The 18,841-nt window shown below is 42.5% G+C and overlaps 1 protein-coding gene across 3 annotated transcripts in view; it reads right to left on the bottom strand.

Moving 5' to 3' along the window:
• Nucleotides 1–7,874, bottom strand: part of hpcal1 (hippocalcin-like 1) — a 16,786-nt gene extending 8,912 nt beyond the window's left edge. For 2 of the 3 annotated variants that reach the window (XM_048251314.1, XM_048251313.1), the window contains exon 1: nucleotides 1,418–1,791. The gene's annotated coding sequence lies outside the window, so the exon portion shown is untranslated. Of the gene's footprint in view, nucleotides 1–1,417; nucleotides 1,792–7,556 lie in introns of those variants that run through there. The other variant, XM_048251315.1, reaches the window with a different exon arrangement.
• Nucleotides 7,875–18,841: the final 10,967 nt, after the last annotated feature.

Raw genomic sequence — 18,841 nt, 5'->3', positions numbered from 1 at the left:
AAGGATATAAGAGTGTTGCAGGCATACCTAAACTGTAGAATGACACAACCAATCCAATTCACATGCAGGAAACAATAACTATTCTTGGTGCCAGCTCCAAACTTCTCAAATTCCGAAACGATTTATTTTTAGCCAAAATGCTCCGATCGGTCCAACATCTTGAACAGTTCATGAGCTTGAACCAGAAGAGAGCTGGTTCCCTGTTGGTGGAAAAGGCCTATCAGTGACAGATGGCAGCTGCTCTGTGTGTTCATGGGGCCCAAGTCCAGGCTGGATAAGGCCCAGCTCCATGCCAGTCTTGGTTCCCAGAGGCTAAAGCCCTACAGAGCTCTCTGGCCAGAGTCTACAGCCTGGCGGCCAGAGGGAGCTGGCCGCCTAAGTCTTTCTTCTGCTCAAATCAACCAGAAGCTTCCAGTGAAAACAAACACAAGCCCGTTCAGTGCTCGAAGCATTCTGGGAATTTTTTCCCACAACAATATTCTGCTGCGGCTGTTCCTGGCGCCAGGTCAGAGGGTCAACCGATGTGCATTTTCCTTCCCTAATTCCCAAGACGAGAAAATATTATTTGAGCGGTCTGTGCACTCATTAGAATGGGCTTAACTGGACACAGATAGATCATGTTTAGGCCCAGAGGAACAATACTGACAGGGTCAGGATGATTGGCAGTCTTGCTCCAGCTTGACTGTGTCAGATGAACTATTAGTAGCAGCTGTACGTGGCAGTGTGAGTGAAAAGAGGTTTAAGAAAGGCATGTCTTGGCAGAAGTGAAGTTTCTGGAAACAGCAGGGAGTGATTCAGTAATTCTGAGGCAGTGGACCAGGACACACCCCTATCCCCTTCACAATGTCACTAAAGGGGTTCCCCTTTATACACACAGCTTGGTGGCACTAAGTCACGGAAAACAAATAATATTCTACACTCATGAACATAACTATTATGAACCACACCCATAAATAAGGCTGTCTGAAATTGTTAAAAAGAAGAAAACGCGCTGGTTCCGCTTTTCACAGTTATGGCGAGTGATTTGACGGACATACAAATTACATAAAAAATGCTTATTTTCACCCAAAACCTGTGCCCATGCCACACCTACGTTTCCCCTTGCTGAATAAAACTCCAACAACCATATCGGGCCACAATACAGTTTAATTGCCACACTGTAAATATACATATATATATATTTGCGAAGACTACAAAACTGTAGGAACGCCTCGTGTGGTTAAAAACGACAGTAGCCCCTAGGCTATTTATTTCACAAACGGGAAAGTTTCCGGTTTCGCGTAAAACATAAACATTTCTTTAACTGTAGCATAACTCACGTTCCATAAACGTAGGCTACACTAGCCTTCAAGTTAAATAAAATCACATATGTTGGCGGTTTGTGTATTCAAAAGAAACCCCAAAGAAACAAACTTACAGATAAGCTGATGATCTTGAAATGATGACCGTTATTCGTGCTGAGGAAGCGTTCACTCAAAGATCCTGTCCAAATTTAAATTTATTCCAAGAGCTTTCTTATTGGAGTTAATGTAATGTCACTATTCGTTATGCAGCCTGCTTCTTAAAGCACCAAACAGTTGATTAAACTAGCCATTTGCTGCGTAGAACGCGTGAGGAATAGGTTTCGCTAATCTATAATGTGCTCTCATGTGCAATTAACCTGTTGCTGTTATTCCAGTGCATTCATGATCGAAGTTTGAAGTTTAAAGTTTTACTTATGATGCATTATGCGGATAGTGTCCATCCTACGCATTTAAGCGTCATGCCACCGCCTCAACTCCGTTTGTGATGTGACACCTCGGACGGTCCAACTCGGTTGTCAATGGACGCTTCCAATTCATGGTTTAGGGGGAGCGAAACATCTAAATGAAGGCTTAGCAGGGTCTTTCCAACAAGAACATTTTAAATACATGTTTCTTTTTAGACATTTGCACGTAATTATTTGACAGGTTGCGAGAAAACCATACATGCGTCGTAGCCTTATATCGACAGTGTGACACCCTATTGAGTGATTATGGTTCATCCATAACCTACTCTTCCTCCGAAGGATCTCCCCGAGAGTCTCGAAAAGCGTAATTACCACAATAGATAACGCAGGCCCATAAAGTCTTTAAAGTTTATACCTAAGTTATAAACTTCAGTCGTGTCAGTTGCAGTTCAAAACACACCATGTACAGTCTATGTGTAAAGCAAGGAAAATAAGCGACGACGTATTGCAAACTACAAACCATGTAGCCTATCAAATTGTTTTATTGCAGGCAATGCAATAGACATTCGGTCCTGTTGTGAATTTTAAAGCAACACCAAAGAGTTTTTTGCACCTTAAAATAATGTTTCCAAAATCGTTTCAGTGGTTCATCAACTCGTAACAGGGTGAACGGCACTTCTGCATTCGCTTCGCGGCCCTCTATCGGCTATAACCGCACTATGTAAGTTTACCCAGATCGGGTAGCAGATCTGTAGTTCGATGGAATGAGACATAAGAAACTACAAATTTGACTTGCATCTGAAGTCGCAATACATCGTACTTTCATAAAATCATGCAACATATTCTACCTTGTCTGTGGACATTGTTATTTGCAAAGCCGGTGCTGGATAAACATATAGTGCGTTTGACAGAGGAAAAGTTCTTTGGTGTTGCTTTAATGAAATTATGTTTCCCTGTATGTTTTTTGTTGTTGTTGTTGTGGTTATTTACTTCTAATAAGTGGGCCCGTCAATTGGTTTCGGATAAATCCTCACGTCACCAACGTTTTAGAGAAGGCTATGTTTATTTGGTTTTATATTTTTGGATAGTATTTCTCCTATTTTCCTTCTTATTCATGTGGACCTAGATGTCAGTAGATGGCAGTATAACACTGCTATATATCTACTATGATGTCCACCCGGTCGAACTGGTTCGCGCGTCAGGGCTGCCTGCCCTCATATCAATCATATCACAGCGTTGTTTCCCTCTTGGGTTCTCGTCTTATTTATTGCTCTTTTGTCCAGTGTCTATTTTTAAATTATTATTATTATTTTGAAGGCATGCTTTGTAATTAGGTTACTTATCGATATAAAAAGTTTGTGGGACACAAAATTAACTATATGAGTCTGGAACAAATGTAATTAGATAGATAGATAGATGATAGATAGATAGATACTTTATTGATCCCCAAGGGGAAATTCAAGGGTCTCAGTAGCATACAGACATCACACACAACATGCACTTACAGCAGCAATGGTAAACATAAGTATAAGTATAAACATATAACTAAACTCCACTGTACAATAAAGACAGTAGAAGATAAGAAAGATAAGAAAACTAACAAAACTAAATACTAAATACACTATATAAATGAAATTAAGAAAGAAGTGCTTGAGGGTGATCAAGCATAGGACGCTTGTAGTGACAGGGCCGGGACTGGTAAGGTGCTAAAGGGAGTGAGTATCATGGTGAGGGTGCAAACAGTAGTCCAACTATAGTCCTTAGTTATGTGTGCATGGCAAGGTGCTCAAGAGAGTGAGTGTCATGGTGAAGGTGCAAAAAGTAGTCCAACATTAGTCCAACAGTGCAACAGTGCAAGAGTAAGGTCTAGAGACCAGCATAAATAATATGGACAAATAGGAGAGTAAGGTATAATGTAGACAAGGTAAAATAAAAAACTATTTCAGTGCAAGAACAGGTTGAGGTAATAGGGTTATAGCCATTTATTCATTCAGTATTGTAGCAGAAGCCTGACCGCAGCCATTGATCATGTGTGCTAATATAGCATGAAAAACAGTATAGCAGTAAAACAGTAGTGAACACATTAGGCTGTGTACATTAGTAAAACAGTAGTAAAACAGTAGTAAAGCAGTGGTGGGCAGTCATTACTCAAACATGGAGAGGTTGGAGAGGCAGACAGACTAAGCAGAGAAGCCTATCTCTCCTCTTCCCTTTAGTGAGGCATTGAACAGTTCAATGGCCCTAGGAACAAATGACTTCCTCAGCCTTTCAGTTGTGCATGGCAGTGAGCGAAGTCTCCAGCTGATCAAGCTCTTTTGGTTTTTGATAGTGCTGTAGAGCGGATGACATTCATTGTCCAAGATGTTGATCAGTTTGTTTAGGGTCCTTTTGTCAGATATTGAAGTGATGCACTCCAGTTCAGCTCCCACTACAGAGCCAGCCTTCCTTACCAGCCTGTCAAGTCGCCTCAAGATCCTTCTTCTTTGTGCTTCCTCCCCAGCATTCCACTGCATAGAAGAGGGCGCTGGCCACAACAGACTGATAGAACATCCTGAGGAGCTTGCTGCACACATTGAAGGACCGCAGCCTCCTCAGGAAGTACAGCCTGCTCTGTCCTTTCTTGTAGAGTGCATCAGTGTTGGCTGACCAGTCCAGTTTATTGTCCAGGTGGAGACCCAGATACTTGTAGGTGCTTACCACCTCCACATTGACCCCATCAATGGAGACTGGTAGCAGAGCGGGCTTAGACCTGCGGAAATCCACCACCATCTCCTTGGTCTTTGAAGTGTTTAGTTGAAGGTGATTGAGTTTGCACCACTGCACAAAGTCCTCCACCAGGCTCCTGTACTCCTCCTCTTGCTCGTCCCTGATACACCCCACAATTGCAGTATCATCAGAAAACTTCTGCATGTGGCATGACTCGGCGTTGTAGCAGAAGTCAGATGTGTACAGGGTGAACAGGACTGGAGAGAGCACAGTTCCCTGTGGCGCTCCGGTGCTGCTGATCACAGTGTCAGAGAGGCAGTTCTCTTTAGTCTGATGAACTGTGGTCGCTCGGTCAGGTAATCTGTAATCCAGGTTACCAGGTGAGCGTCCACACCCATCTGCAAGAGCTTGTCTCCCAGTCTGAGGGGTTGGATGGTGTTAAAAGCACTTGAGAAGTCAAAGAATGTGATTCTCACAGCACTTTTCCCCTTGTCTAGGGGTCATTCCACGTTAGTTCAACCAGGGCCCACGCACTTAGGTCTCAAAAAATTCTGAAAAAATTACCAGGTGTACCTATGTTACCCAGGAGACACACTGTAAAATTACTCTTATGTAAGATCAATACTTTCCAAGATACAGCCAGTTTTACAGGGGGAGGGGGTGTCGATTTTGCTCGGCCTCTTTTTTTTTTTGTCAAAGTTCACAAGCCCACAGCGCAAGAACTAAACCATGTAGGAGGCTCAAATTGTGCATGCTGGTACATAAATAGGAATAGTATGTAGCAAAATCGTCACGTTTGGTCTGTATAATCCTGCATGGTCATAGCTGTCCCTCAAAGTTGATACAAATTTTATTGGAGTTTTTGGCTGGGCTCTGTTTAAGCCTTCAGAAGACATATTTGTACTCAACATAGGCTCTTGATTTATTTTCCTTACTGAGATAAATAGAAACACTCTCACAAAAAACAATGAACAGAAAATAAATCATTTCAGGGTCTGAACAGCAGACCTTACAAGTCTAAAAAATCATTTTGGTTCTCATTTTCAGAGCACCTAAACACCTTGTGGGAATATACAAAGATTTTTAAAATCTTTTTTTCTTTATTCTCCATGATCCCTTCTTTTTGAAAACACCAATTTGACTTGTCTTATGCAAATCTTTCTTTTTTATTTTCCACCCTGAACATGGGCAAAATGTCCCATTGACATCAATATGTTTTATATAGAGTCACCACACTGCCACCTGTGGTTGTATAGAGTAACCTGTGGTAGCTCAATACAAAACATATTGATGTCAATGGTGCATCAATATGGAGGAATGACCCCTAGGTGAGAATGTGTCCCCTGTAAAAGATAAGTGATGGCATCGTCCACGCCCACTTTCTCCTGGTATGCAAACTGTAACGGGTCTAGTGCATGGCGTACCTGGGGTCTGAGCATACCTAAGACCAGTCGCTCCATTGTTTTCATCACATGTGATGTTAGAGCGACAGGCCTGAAGTCATTAAGCTCACTGGGGTGTGGTTTCTTGGGGACGGGGGTGAGACATGATGTCTTCCACAGTGTTGGAACTTGTCCGAGACGTAGACTCCAGTTGAAGATGTGCTTCAGTGGCTCCCCCAGTTCAGCAGCACAGGCCTTGAACAGCCTTGGACACAGTCTGTCAGGCCCGGCTGCCTTACGAGGATGAGTTTTTTTTAAAAGATTTACAACTTACTTGATCAGCTGTAAGATGGGGGGGGTGAGGGGAGTGGAGGGTGAGGAGGAGGAGGGGTGCTTCTGAGAGGGATGTCGTGTGGCTAGAGACTGATGGCCGTTGGCTGAAGCCATTGTTGCCGCACTACTCGTGGTCACCATGTGGGGGAGAGGTGCGATAGCCTGATCAGCAGTGATGATGGAGGAGGGGGGAGGGGAGGGGGGCAGCATCTGGGGTCTGTGTGTCTGATGGCTGTTGACTGAGGTCGTTGTCACCTCGTTGTTCATGGTCGCCATGTGGGGGAGGGGTGCAATATCCAGTGATGATGGGGGTGAGTGTTGCACTGGTAATGAGGTGGGGTGGGGGCTGGGGGATGGGCAATCGAACCTGTTGTAAAAGTGGTTCAGCTGGTTCGCCCTGTCCAGGTCTCCCTCCACAGAGCTGCTGCTCTTCTTAAGGCCAGTGATTGATTTCATTCAGTCCCACACCTCCTTCATGTTGTTATCTTGCAGCTTCTGTTCCATCTTCCTTCTGTAGTCCTCCTTAGCCTCTTTCAGCTTATTCTTGAGTTCCCCCTGTACTCGCCTCAGCTCTGCCATGTCCCCCTCCTTAAACGCCATCTTTTTCCTATTGAGAAGGGTCTTGACATTACTGGTTATCCAAGGCTTGTTATTTGGATAGCAGCGTACAGTCCTTGTGGGAACAACAATGTCCAGAAGTTCAGATAGTCAGTAGTGCAATGTGTGACCTCCTCTAAGTCCTCTCCATTCAGTAGCACACTCCAGTCAGTGGACTCAAAGCAGTCTTTCAAAGCCTCATCCGCTTCCGGTGTCCACTTCCTGAAGGTGCGCGTGGCAACTGGTAGCCTCTGAACTGTTGGCTTGTACAATAGCTGAAGATGAATGAGGTTATGGTCCGACTTCCCCAGTGGGGGAAGGGGGGTGGCACTGTAAGCATCCCTCACGTTTGCATACATGAGATCTATTGTCCTGTTTTTCCTAGTTGGGCAGTCAACAAACTGGTAAAAGTTTGTGAGGGTGGAATCCAGTGTAACGTGGTTGAAGTCACCAGAGATCGCAAAGAAGGCGTTACTGTGCTGAGTTTGGAGCCAAGCGACTGTAGAGTGAATGACGTCACACGCTGTGTCCGGGAGTGTTTGAGGCGGAACGTAGACACAGACAACGGCGTGCGAGAACTCCCTCGGCATCTAGTATGGTCGTAGACTGACCGCTAGTAACTCCACATCCTTACAGCATACAGTCTAATCTATTGTTTGTGTATAGCACCAGTCCGCCTCCCTTTTTTTGCCAGAAAGTTTATTGTCTCTGTCCAAACGAGCTACACTGAAGCCGGGCAGCTCAACGTTAGGTGGGGGGATATGGCTTGTTAGCCACGTCTCCGTAAAGCATAGCAAACTACAATCCCTGTACAGTTTCTGATTTCTTACCAGGGCAGCCAGTTCGTCAGTCTTGTTGGTCAGTGAGTTCACGTTTCCCATAACCATCGAAGGAACTGGGGGCTTGTGTTGCCACTTCTTCTCCCGACGCCTAGTCCTCACTTTAACTCCCGCTCTGCACCCCCGAAAGCACCACAGCTCCTCCGGGATGTTTACGTGAACCCTACCAGCATTCCGTCGTATTGCAAGCAGCTGATTCCTTGTGTACACAAGTTAGTAATTGTCAGTTGAATGGCGACTTTACTGTAATAAGTATGGTCAATAAAAAAAATAGTTGCGAGGTGATTTCACCTGATCCCACTAGATTGCAGTAGAACATTAGTTGTGCAATTTGTCCCATCTTCTAGTGCAGGGATTCCCAAACTGTGGTACGCGTAGATGAAAAGGGCAATGGCGGAAAGGTGTTAAAAATGAACTTTTTAAAATCGTATCTAATTCATTCATAAATAAATTTTGAATCTGGTATTAATTGTATGGAAACGTGAAAATAAAGGAAATCATTTGTGAACTCCATAGTAGGCTATGTTTTCATTAAAAAAATAACAAATGCACGTGATTTCCTGTGGGCATGCAGCCAAAATATCTGGCGCGACAAGCCTAGTTTTCGTGGACGTGGAAGTGTAGGCTATACGCAAGCATGGACAACTGGCTTAAAACAGGGACACTGTCCAAAAGACCTAATAAAAATGATCAAAGAGGAGAAGCGAGAGAAATAGAGGAGACAAGAGGTGAAGCGAGAGAAATAGAGCAGGAGACAGGTAATGATGGGATGTGGCAGAATGATGAAGGAAGATGTGGAGGTCAGGGGGATAAAAGAACGGACGAGACAGAAACTAAACAAAGAAAACGAAAGTATGATGAGGCATATCTAGGCCTAGGCTTCACATGGATTGGAGAGTCAGAATGCCCCAAGCCACAGTGTGTGGTTTGCAGTGAGGTGCTGTCTAATCACTCACTGAAACCATCTCATCTTCGTCGTCACCTCCACACTAAGCATCCCAGTTTCACTGAAAAACCACTCACATTTTTTCAATCAAAATTGGAGGAGTTAAAAAACAGCCAGAAACAGCTACAACGCCATTCAAATCAGTCTACTACTACTAACTATGCATTACGGGCGTCTTATCTTGCCAGCTACAGAATAGCAAAAAAGGGGCTCCAACACACTCTCGTTGAAGACGTGTGCTTAGCGTACCAATGGCCAAAGACATGGTTATATGTATGATGGGAGAGAGAGAAGCAAAAAGGTTGGACATTATCCCAGTGTCCAACACTGTGTCTCGTTGCATCGATACAATGTCCGAGCAGATCCTGACTACGTTAGTCACTCGCGTGAAAGAGAGCGAATTTTAGTCTCTCCAAGTAGATGAGTCCACCGATGTAGCAAATCTGGCCAATTTATTGGTGTAGCCTACATCCGTTACCTTTTTGAAGCCACGGTGCATGGAGATTTTTTGTTCTGTAAGCCCCTTGCACGGACAACGGAAAAAATATTTGATTTAATTGATTCATTTATGACGTCCAATGGAATTGACTGGACACGCTGTGTGGGAATATGCACGGACGGTGCCAAGGCCATGACAGGAAAGCACACAGGGCTTGTAGCGCATATCAGGAAAGTCTGTCCAAGCATTCTCTGGTTACATTGCAGTGTTCACAGGGAGGCCCTTGCAGCGAAAAACATGCCTGGCGATTTACTTGCAGTCCTCAATGATGCTGTGAAACTGGTGAACTTTATTAAAGCTCGTCCACTAAATTCAAGGCTATTTGCGGTGTTATGCAATGGGCAGCGAACATAAGGCACTGTTGTTGCACACTGAGGTGCGTTGGTTGTCACGAGGAAAGGTGTTGACAAGGCTTTTTGAATTGCGACATGAACTTCAGCAATTTTTTGAAGATACTCCCTTTCATTTGTCCTCCAGCCTGCATGATGAGATTTTTTTGCAAAGGCTCGCTTAGCCTATCTGGCTGACATATTTTCTGCTCTGAATGAATTAAATTTAGGTCTGCAGGGAGTCAGTGTTACCTTGTTTAACACACAAAACAAGATACAAGCGATGATTAAGAAGCTACGGTTCTGGGCAGGCTGTGTGAGTGGTAATATGCTCCAGTGTTTCCCGACATTGCATGCGTTCTTGGACGCAAACAACGCTGTCATGGATGAACATGTGAACCGTCTAATAACCGAACACCTCAACCAACTCTCAGAGTAGCTACGGAGATATTTCCCACCAATGGATCCATCCAAGTCGTGGATGCGCAACCCATTTGAAGTTTCGCTCCCTGTGTCACAGCTGTCAATTCAGGAGCAGGAACAGTTGATTGACCTGTCATCGGACGCAGCGCTCCAGCTGCAGTTAAAAAAAAAGCCGCTTGTGGATTTTTGGACCGAGGCAATGGTAGCGTACCCATCTCTGGCAAAGCAAGCGATGAAGGTTTTGATCTCCTTCGCCACAACCTACCTATGCGAGTCAGGTTTCTCTGCTCTCACGGCAGTGAAGACTAAATATCGCCAAAGACTACATACTGTTGAGAAGGACGCATTCAACTGTCTTCAATTGCGCCAGACATCACAGAGCTTTGTGAAAACATGCAGGCCCACCCGTCGCATTGATATTGGTAAGTGTTTTCATTAAACACTTACCTGAAATAAATACCATCAGATTACTAGGCTACGATGAATAATCAATCTCTCTCTCTCTCTCTCTCTCTATCAGGCCGCTCGAACAAGCGCTGCGCTCAACTTAGAAGCCCGTTTTTTTCAATCTGTCCCTGAGCCTGTGTTTTTGTTTTTTGTGTTTCATAATGTTCTCCACACTGTTTTTTGAGTGTGAGGGCTCATACCAATTGCACATTTTGATTTTGTTATTTGTTATGTAGGGTGGCTTATTAAACATGATGCCTGGAATGCGTCAATAGAATGTGTAGAGGATGGTCCGCGGGGAAAAAGTTTGGGAACCGCTGTTCTAGTGTAACAGCACCAACCTACACTGACAGGCCAGTCGGGCCAGTCCACCCCCCCAATAGTGTGCTCATGATATGACCACATACATAGAGGCACTGTCCATCTGGAACAAAACTAGCTCCATCTAGACAGATACAGTAGATAGACCGATAGATAGATAGTTTAATCATTTTTAGGCATCCAGTAGTATATACAACCATAACACAACAAACACATACACACATATGGGGCATGTGAATTAATTACACAGGTCTGGTATGGACTGACAATTTGATGTCTTGACCATTTTAAAGTATGGTAGAGTGTGTGCAATGGTGGTAGTGCCAAAGTGAACAATGCAAGGACTGAACAGTGCAATACATTTGCTTATTATTAAATATTAACTATGACTATGAAAAGACAAGATAATATATGAACATGTTAGAATTGCTAAACACACAAGAAACATAATATACTTGAAGAACAGGGAATAAGTTAAAGGATGTCTTATGACCAGGGATGTAGTGGTAAAAAAAGAGGTGGGTAAACTATGAATTCTGTGATCTCAATGAGGACACGTTTGATGATGGTGGAGGTTATTGTCCAATGTTTATAACAATATCAGTGGTATTACATGGTTCCTAGAGTGTTCATATTGTGAATGTGGATAATACAGTGTGATTTTTGAATGTTAAAAGTTGCAATTAGTGAATAAACTCTTGAAGTGATTGAAGTCTGCCACTGAATGTGCTCTTCTGTTTATTGAACGTGTTGTGTAGTGGGTGGCAGTCATTCTCCATGATTGCTAGCATTCTGTTCATGGTGCGTTTCTCTGTGGTTGTGAGTGACTTCAGCTCAGTGCCAACAACAGAGCCAGCTTTCCTCACCAGCCTGTCATCCAGCGTCCCTCTTCTTAATGCTGCCTCCCCAGCACACCACAGCATAAAAGAGGACACTGGCAATGACAGACTAAATGCGTTCAGCTGCAGATGGTTAAGCCACAGCACAAAGTCATCCACCAGGTTCCTTTACTCATCCTCCTTTCCCTCCCTAAATGCAACACACAGCTGCAGTGTCATCCGAAAACTTCGGCATGTGGCATGACTCAGAGTTGTAGCTGAAGTCAGAAGTGTACAGGGTGAACAGAACAGCACAGTCCCCTGAGGCGCTCCGGTGCTGCTGATCACAGTCTCTAAGAAGCAGTCCTTCGGCCTGACAAACTGTGGTCTCTCCGTCAGGTGGTAAGTGATCCAGGATACCAGGTGAGCATCAACTCCCATCTGCACAAGCTTGTCTCTCAATATGGCAGGCTGAATGGCGCTGGAGAAATTAAAGAACATGATTTTCAGAGCACCTTTACCCTTGTCCCGATGACATTGTGCTCTGTGCAGTAGGTGCTACTAGACTGCACACGCATCGCCATGGCCACATACTGCACAGTGGGGGAAATAAATAAATAAGTATTGAATGCATCCACATTTTTTTAATAAGTATAATTCTAATGAGGTTATTCACATAAAAGTTTCACCAGACATTAGAATTAACTCAGGAAATCCACACATATAAAGGAATTCAAACATTAAAATCTATATGTAAAGTTATGTGTAATACAATAAAATGTGCAAGGAAATGTGTAATAGTAATAAAATGTGTAAGGAAATGCAAGGAATCAGCTGAAATCTGTAAGTAGTTAAAATTTACAAATTGTAAAGTATTTACAAAGTAATTATACCTCCTATCTGTGCAAATTAAAATCAGCTGTTCATTACCAAGGTGTCACACAAGAAACATCTCATGATGAGTAAAAGCTAAGAGCTCTCCCAAGACCTTCACAACCTTATTGCAGAACATATCAATGGAACTGGTTACAGATGTATTTCAAAACTTTCAGAATCTTCCAGTAAGCCATAGGGTCTATGCACGACTCCATTTTGGATTTGTTTATACTGGCTGATCAACTTCCTGTTTATACTGTAAACAGGCTATAATAGAAAATGACCTGTCAGTTTTAATATAGTAGGCTATTGCTAGTTGAACAAAATATCTAAACTTACCTAACCAGTTTAGTCACATCAGTGGCTTGTTACATTTTAAACCCTATTCCCGTTTGCTTGAAGGAGTGGCACACAACATTTTCACAAAGTCGGTCTACATTACCATGAGACAAGGTCTTGAAGACAATGACTATAAAAATGAAACATTTCTGCCAATGTTTTAATGTAAACAGGAAGTTGATCTGCCAGTATAAGCGACTCCAAAATAGATTCCAGTTGAGCAGTACATCCATTGCGATACATTAATATAGAGAGTTCTATCGAGATCACTGGCATCATATGTATGGGGAACATTTTTTTTAGGATTTTTCTGTAATACACCTTTCCTGTCTGAAGTTAGGATAAGAACAATGGGCCTCATTCACCAACCATTCTTACGAAGAAATTTGTTCTTAAAACCCACTAATTACTAAATATAACAACTCATTTACTGTTTAATTCCTGCAGGCTTTCACTTCAAAGCATGTGTCAATATAAAAGCATGTGTCAATATCAGTATAATATATGGTATGGAAGCTGGTGCCTCAGACTCAATCTGTGTGCACATGGCCGTGCAGTATCATACCCTTTTATGGGGATTATGGGGATCTTTTCTTCTATATTGATCTACTTTTACACACAGTTTTACAAGACCTGGTGCTAGGGCTCAGTTATGTTTCTCAAGTGAGTTTTTTTTAGGATTTTTCTGTAATACACCTTTCCTGTCTGAAGTTAGGATGAGAACAATGGGCCTCATTCACCAACCATTCTTACGAAGAAATTTGTTCTTAAAACCCACTTACGCAGTTTTTACGAAGATTATGGTATTCACCAATGTTTTCTTGTTCTTAGGTAAGAACAGAATCTACGAACACTCAAGGGCACTTTTGAGAACTGACTTGTTTGTGAAAAATAAATGTTTTTTGCATTTTCATCATATATGCTGGTGAAAAAAGTATATAATATAATTTAAATGACAACTACCGGTATATATTTTATAATTTAGGAGATGTTTGTATAAAAATATTATAATTATTTGTTTTAATAAAATGAATTACACTATTTTACAAAGCATTAATGTATTTTAGAATAAATAATTAACACAACAAATCATACTTTTTCACTTGTTATACTAATTACTAAATATAACAACTCATTTACTGTTTAATTCCTGCAGGCTTTCACTTCAAAGCATGTGTCAATATGAGTATAATATATGGTACTGTATGAAAGCTGGTGCCTCAGACTCAATCTGTGTGCACATGGCCGTGCAGTATCATACCCTTTTATGGGGATTATGGGGATCTTTTCTTCTATATTGATCTACTTTTACACACAGTTTAACAAGACCTGGTGCTAGGGCTCAGTTATGTTTCTCAAGTGACTTAGAGGGCTGAAATGTGGTCAGTTCAAAGATGTTTGTAACCCGGTAGAAAGAAAAAACAATATTCTAGCCTCTGTAATTCTGTGCCAGTATTTCACACAATTATTTTGCTTGTTTCCTAAGAAACTACAGGGTCGCAGCTTTCTAAAGAGGCCAAGCATTTCATGGTAGGCCACAATAGGTGGAAATAGTGCCCTGAAGTAGGCACAGTGCAATGTCATTGGGAAAATCCTAGAAATGGCGAAATCGCGAGAAATTTCAGTTGGTGTGTTCCTTCCTTTTATACTTATTTCCTTTGTCGTTCCACTTTATTACACATAACTTTATTTATGGACTTGAATGTTTGGATTTCTTTATATGTGTGGATTTCCTGACTTAATAATAATGTCTGGTGAAAATTGAATGTGAATAGCTTCATTGGAAATATAGTTTTTTTTCACTGTAGACCCAAATATGGTACCCGTGTTGCCACTCACCTCATCAATTTTCTGTCATTATTCCATCAGTTCCCCAGGCTTTGAAATGTGTGTGCCTGTCCAGTTTTATACTCTGATGCTCCAAATGGGTGTCCTTCAGTATCAAATGTTTTTTTTTTGTTTGTTTCTCAAAATGTAAAAGAAGTTGTTTGTCTTTTTGTTTTTATCAAGCCTTCTAGGACAGACATTTAGTTGAAATAGTTGCATTCCTGACCACAGGAAACCCTGTTTCTCACTGACCTGAAGTAATCTCGTCCTGTGAAAACAAAACATCAGTGAATGAAGCACTCCTCTTTGACGTTTTTTCATGCTCATAATCAATATTGTTAAGTTTCACTTCCCTTTTTGGAGACTTGTTTACACCTACTGATCAAACAGGGTTACACTGTGTCGAAAACCTCCCCAAACCCCAACATGTGCATGTGACTCATACTACTGATCCAGGTGAAAGGTTATAAACAGCTGCCTGGATGTGATGGAAAAGTACAGTGACCAGATACAAGGCTAAAGTGAGCCGACTGATCAGAGTGCTTAAAACTTTGTGTTCATTCACCTGCCATGGAACATAAAATCCATCATCAAACGCACATTTTTAATACTGCTGTGTGGAGTTTTGGTCTTGGGCTAATCTAGCCAGCTTCATACTTAATGTATAAGGCATGCAAACACAGAGGTCATTCAATGTGCTTTGCATAAACAAAAGCAAACAGGAATAGCTGATAAAAGCATAGAAGGGCAATAGTGAAAGAATAGTTTAAAAAGTAAAGAATAAAAATAATAATAATAATAATAATAAAAACACAAAACACACAGGGTGTATATAACAAGGTACATAAAAGCATAAAAGGGCAATAAATTACAAGTTTTTAAAAAAGTAATAATTAAAGGAGCGATTTGTAGGATTGTTACCAAACGTTCTGTAGGCCAAAATCAAAACACTGGTGAACGTTCTCAAGACTACCAGACACGAGCCTCTTCTGGGTTGCCAGATGTAATGAAGACTTAGCTAACGTTAGTTTACCTGCAGCTGCTTTAACGTTTCTCCAACCATGACCCAGCTACACATTACGGAAACAGTGAAAACAAAAAATACCTCTCTAACCAACGTTGGAATGGTTACAATTTAATTTCAATTATTTCCTACATACTGGTCCTATAAAAACAACATAGAATGATTATACTAGTCAAGAACCCAGTGTACAGCAGCAAGAATCTATGGAGATTCTTGAAGTACTTATCCCTTAACAAAAATCCTGTAGGATTTTCATTTTTTTTCCATTAGGATTCAATGGACTGTTGAAATCCTACAGGATTTCTTTATATTTCAATAGGATTCCAATATAATTCTGGAGGTCTAATGGTGCTATAGGATTTTCATCATGATTATACTTTCTTATAGAATTTTGTATTGCCTCTCTATTGGATTCTTGGCTTGAACTCCTAGGCCTATAGCGTCCTACAGAATTTCTTTATATTTCAACAGGATTCCAATAGGATTCTGATTTCACTGTTGGTATTGTAAAAGATTCTGGAGGTCTAATGGCGCAGTCCTATAGGATTGAAAATTCCCAATACAGTAGGATTTTCCTCATTAGCCTGGGTGCAAGCCGAACTTTTACATTACATTACATTACATTACATTTGGCTGACATATTTTTAGCCAAAGCAACTAACAACATGGTAAACAATTTAAGTTTTAAAGCAATTCTCAACAATTTTAGGACAAAAGGAAACGTTTGGATTGGCCTGAGCGTACCGGTGGTAGAGCTAGACGTCGTTCGTCTGAGGAGCGCAGCGGTCTAGAAGTAGCGTATATCTGTATGAGGGCATTCAAGTAGGTGGGAGCAGAACCGGAGACTACTTTGTAGGCAAGTGTTAGAGCCTTGAATTTGATGCGGGCCGCCATAGGTAGCCAGTGTAGCTGGATGAGCAGCGGGGTAACATGTGCCCTTTTGGGTTGGTTGTAGACCAGGCGTGCCGCCGCATTCTGGATCATCTGAAGGGGTTTCACTGCGCAGGCTGGGAGACCTGTCAGGAGGGCGTTGCGGTAGTCGAGTCGTGAGATGACTATTGCCTGAACCAGAAGTTAAGTAGCATATTGAGTCAAATAAGTCCTGATTTTCCGTATGTTGTAGAGTGCGAAACGGCATGACCGGGCGACTGAGGCAACATGATCTGAGAAGTTTAGTTGGTTGTCGAGAACAACTCCTAGATTTCTTGCAGTCCTGGTAGGTGAAACAGACAAGGAGTCAAATTTGATGTTGATGTCGTAGTGTATGGTAGGTTTAGCTGGGAGGACCAGCAGTTCAGTCTTTGAGAGGTTCAGCTGGAGGTGGTGTGCCTTCATCCATGTAGCTGTCTGAGAGGCAATCCGAGATCCGTGCTGAAACCAAGGGGTTATCAGGTGGAAAGGACAGATAGAGCTGTGTGTTGTCTGCATAGCAGTGGTATGAGAAGACATGCGAATGGATAATCTGTACCAAGGAGGTGGTGTAGATAGCAAAGAGAAGGGGGCCCAGCACTGAGCTCTGGGGGACCCCTGTGGTGAGATGGTGAGGTGCAGATGGCTGACCAAGCCATGATACATTAAACGAGCGTCCTATGAGGTAGGATTCAAACCAGGAGACAGCAGAACTGGAGATTCCCATGTTAGTGAGTATAGAGAGAAGGATGCGGTGATTAACCGTGTCAAAGGCAGCTGATAAGTCAAGCAGAATGAGTACTGATGACCGAGCTGGCTTCTTTTAAGGCTTCTGTTACAGACAGCAGAGCCGTTTCGGTAGAGTGGCCGCTTTTGAACCCAGACTGATTTGGATCCAGAAGGTTGTTCTGTGAAAGGAAGTCAGAGTCCTGTTTGGAGACTGCTCGTTCAATGCCTTTGGATAGGAAAGGCAGGAGTGAGACAGGGCGGTAGTTCTCGACTTAAGCAGGGTTGAGAGAAGCTTTCTTAAGTAATGGTGTTACCCGGGCCATTTTGAACGCTGTTGGAAGATGACCAGTCGGAAGATGACCAGTACGTAGTTTTGCTGGGGCGATCACTGTGATGGCATGGAATTCGAATGAGACATATTTGTTTAAAGGCAGTAGTGGGGTGAATTTCCATTTGTTGGAGATAGGGCAGGCCTGTCCCACCTCCTCATCCAGATGGGCAAGGGGTGTGAGAGAGGGTAAAGTTAGTGGAGAGTGCAGCCGGGGTGGCAGTGTTCTCTGGTTTGATCCAAGTCTCAGTCAGAGCAAGGAGTTCCAACGAAAGGTGGTTGGCATAGCCAGCTATGAAGTCCGTTTTGTTGACTGCGGATTGACAGTTCCACAAGCCCATGTAGAAGGAGGTTTCTGTAGGTGAGGACTGTTTAAGTTGCTGGAGGTTAAGCAGATTTCTGCCCCTTTTGGCATGATGCCGTTTTCTGCGATGGCCGGTGATAACAGATATGGTGGAATGGCACATTTTTTGCCTTTGTCGGCGCCTGTGCTCAGTGAACTTGCACAAGTAAACTTGCTCATCTTGACCGCGTCCGTCCTAAAAGAGGACGGCTGAAACAAGGACGGCTGAAATGTGGGCTGACGCTTATGCTGATGCTTCAGCAACAGCCTCTATTAGTCCCACCCACAACATTTGAGGTCGGGAAGTTCGGTCTGGCATTTGCTCATTTGTGCCCGCCCGAAATCTGGCGGACCAATCAAATCAGGCTTTACGATGATGGACAGGTGAGCAACAGCGCGTCGTCTATCACGTCATCTGAGCATGCTTACTGTAGGTTGATTATGTTTGCAACAAAAACGCCATAGCTAGAAGGAGACAGATGGCTTCTAAGACCCCATATGGAAAATGCATATTTCCATATTCCATGGAAAATTGTGTTTTTTGTAACGTCCATAATGCCAATAAAATGTGATGGTATGGTATGATGTGAATGATTACATGAAATTTGAGCATTTGCTATTTTAGGCTTAAGAATGTACATGAGAAAAAATGCACAAAAAATGAAGGGATTTCACTGGCGTTATGGATGTGACAAAAAGTCCATTTTCCGTGGAATTGCCCTATTATTTCGCAACTTCAATGAGGTTTTATCACTGAAAACGATTATTTCTGAAAACTTTGGCCAAAGTTGAGATGGGTGAAAAAGTTGAGATGAGTGGGAAAACTCATGGTTTCACTTTCATCAAGGGAAAACAGCTGTTGCATTGTGACATGTTGTTCCCTCGTTCGTTTAAATTCTCTGATTGACCACCTGTTCGAGGGATTTGCGACAGCCTTTCCCAGCTATTTATAACATGTTTGTAGCATATCAGTGGTCAACTGAATTATTTTTAAAAAGGGAGGGGATGGGGTCACGTGATGCACTTGACGTGAGAGGTTCGTTTTTGTCGCCCTCCTGCCCCAGCGGCCTAAAATCTTTAATTTTAACTAAATAAACCACTGCTACCACTGCTATTTG

Source organism: Alosa alosa, chromosome 8 (genome assembly GCF_017589495.1).
Source record: "Alosa alosa isolate M-15738 ecotype Scorff River chromosome 8, AALO_Geno_1.1, whole genome shotgun sequence".
Taxonomy (NCBI): Eukaryota; Metazoa; Chordata; class Actinopteri; order Clupeiformes; family Clupeidae; genus Alosa; species Alosa alosa.
The sequence above is the reverse complement of the archived record's forward strand: the minus strand, read 5'-3'. Positions and strand labels throughout refer to the sequence as shown.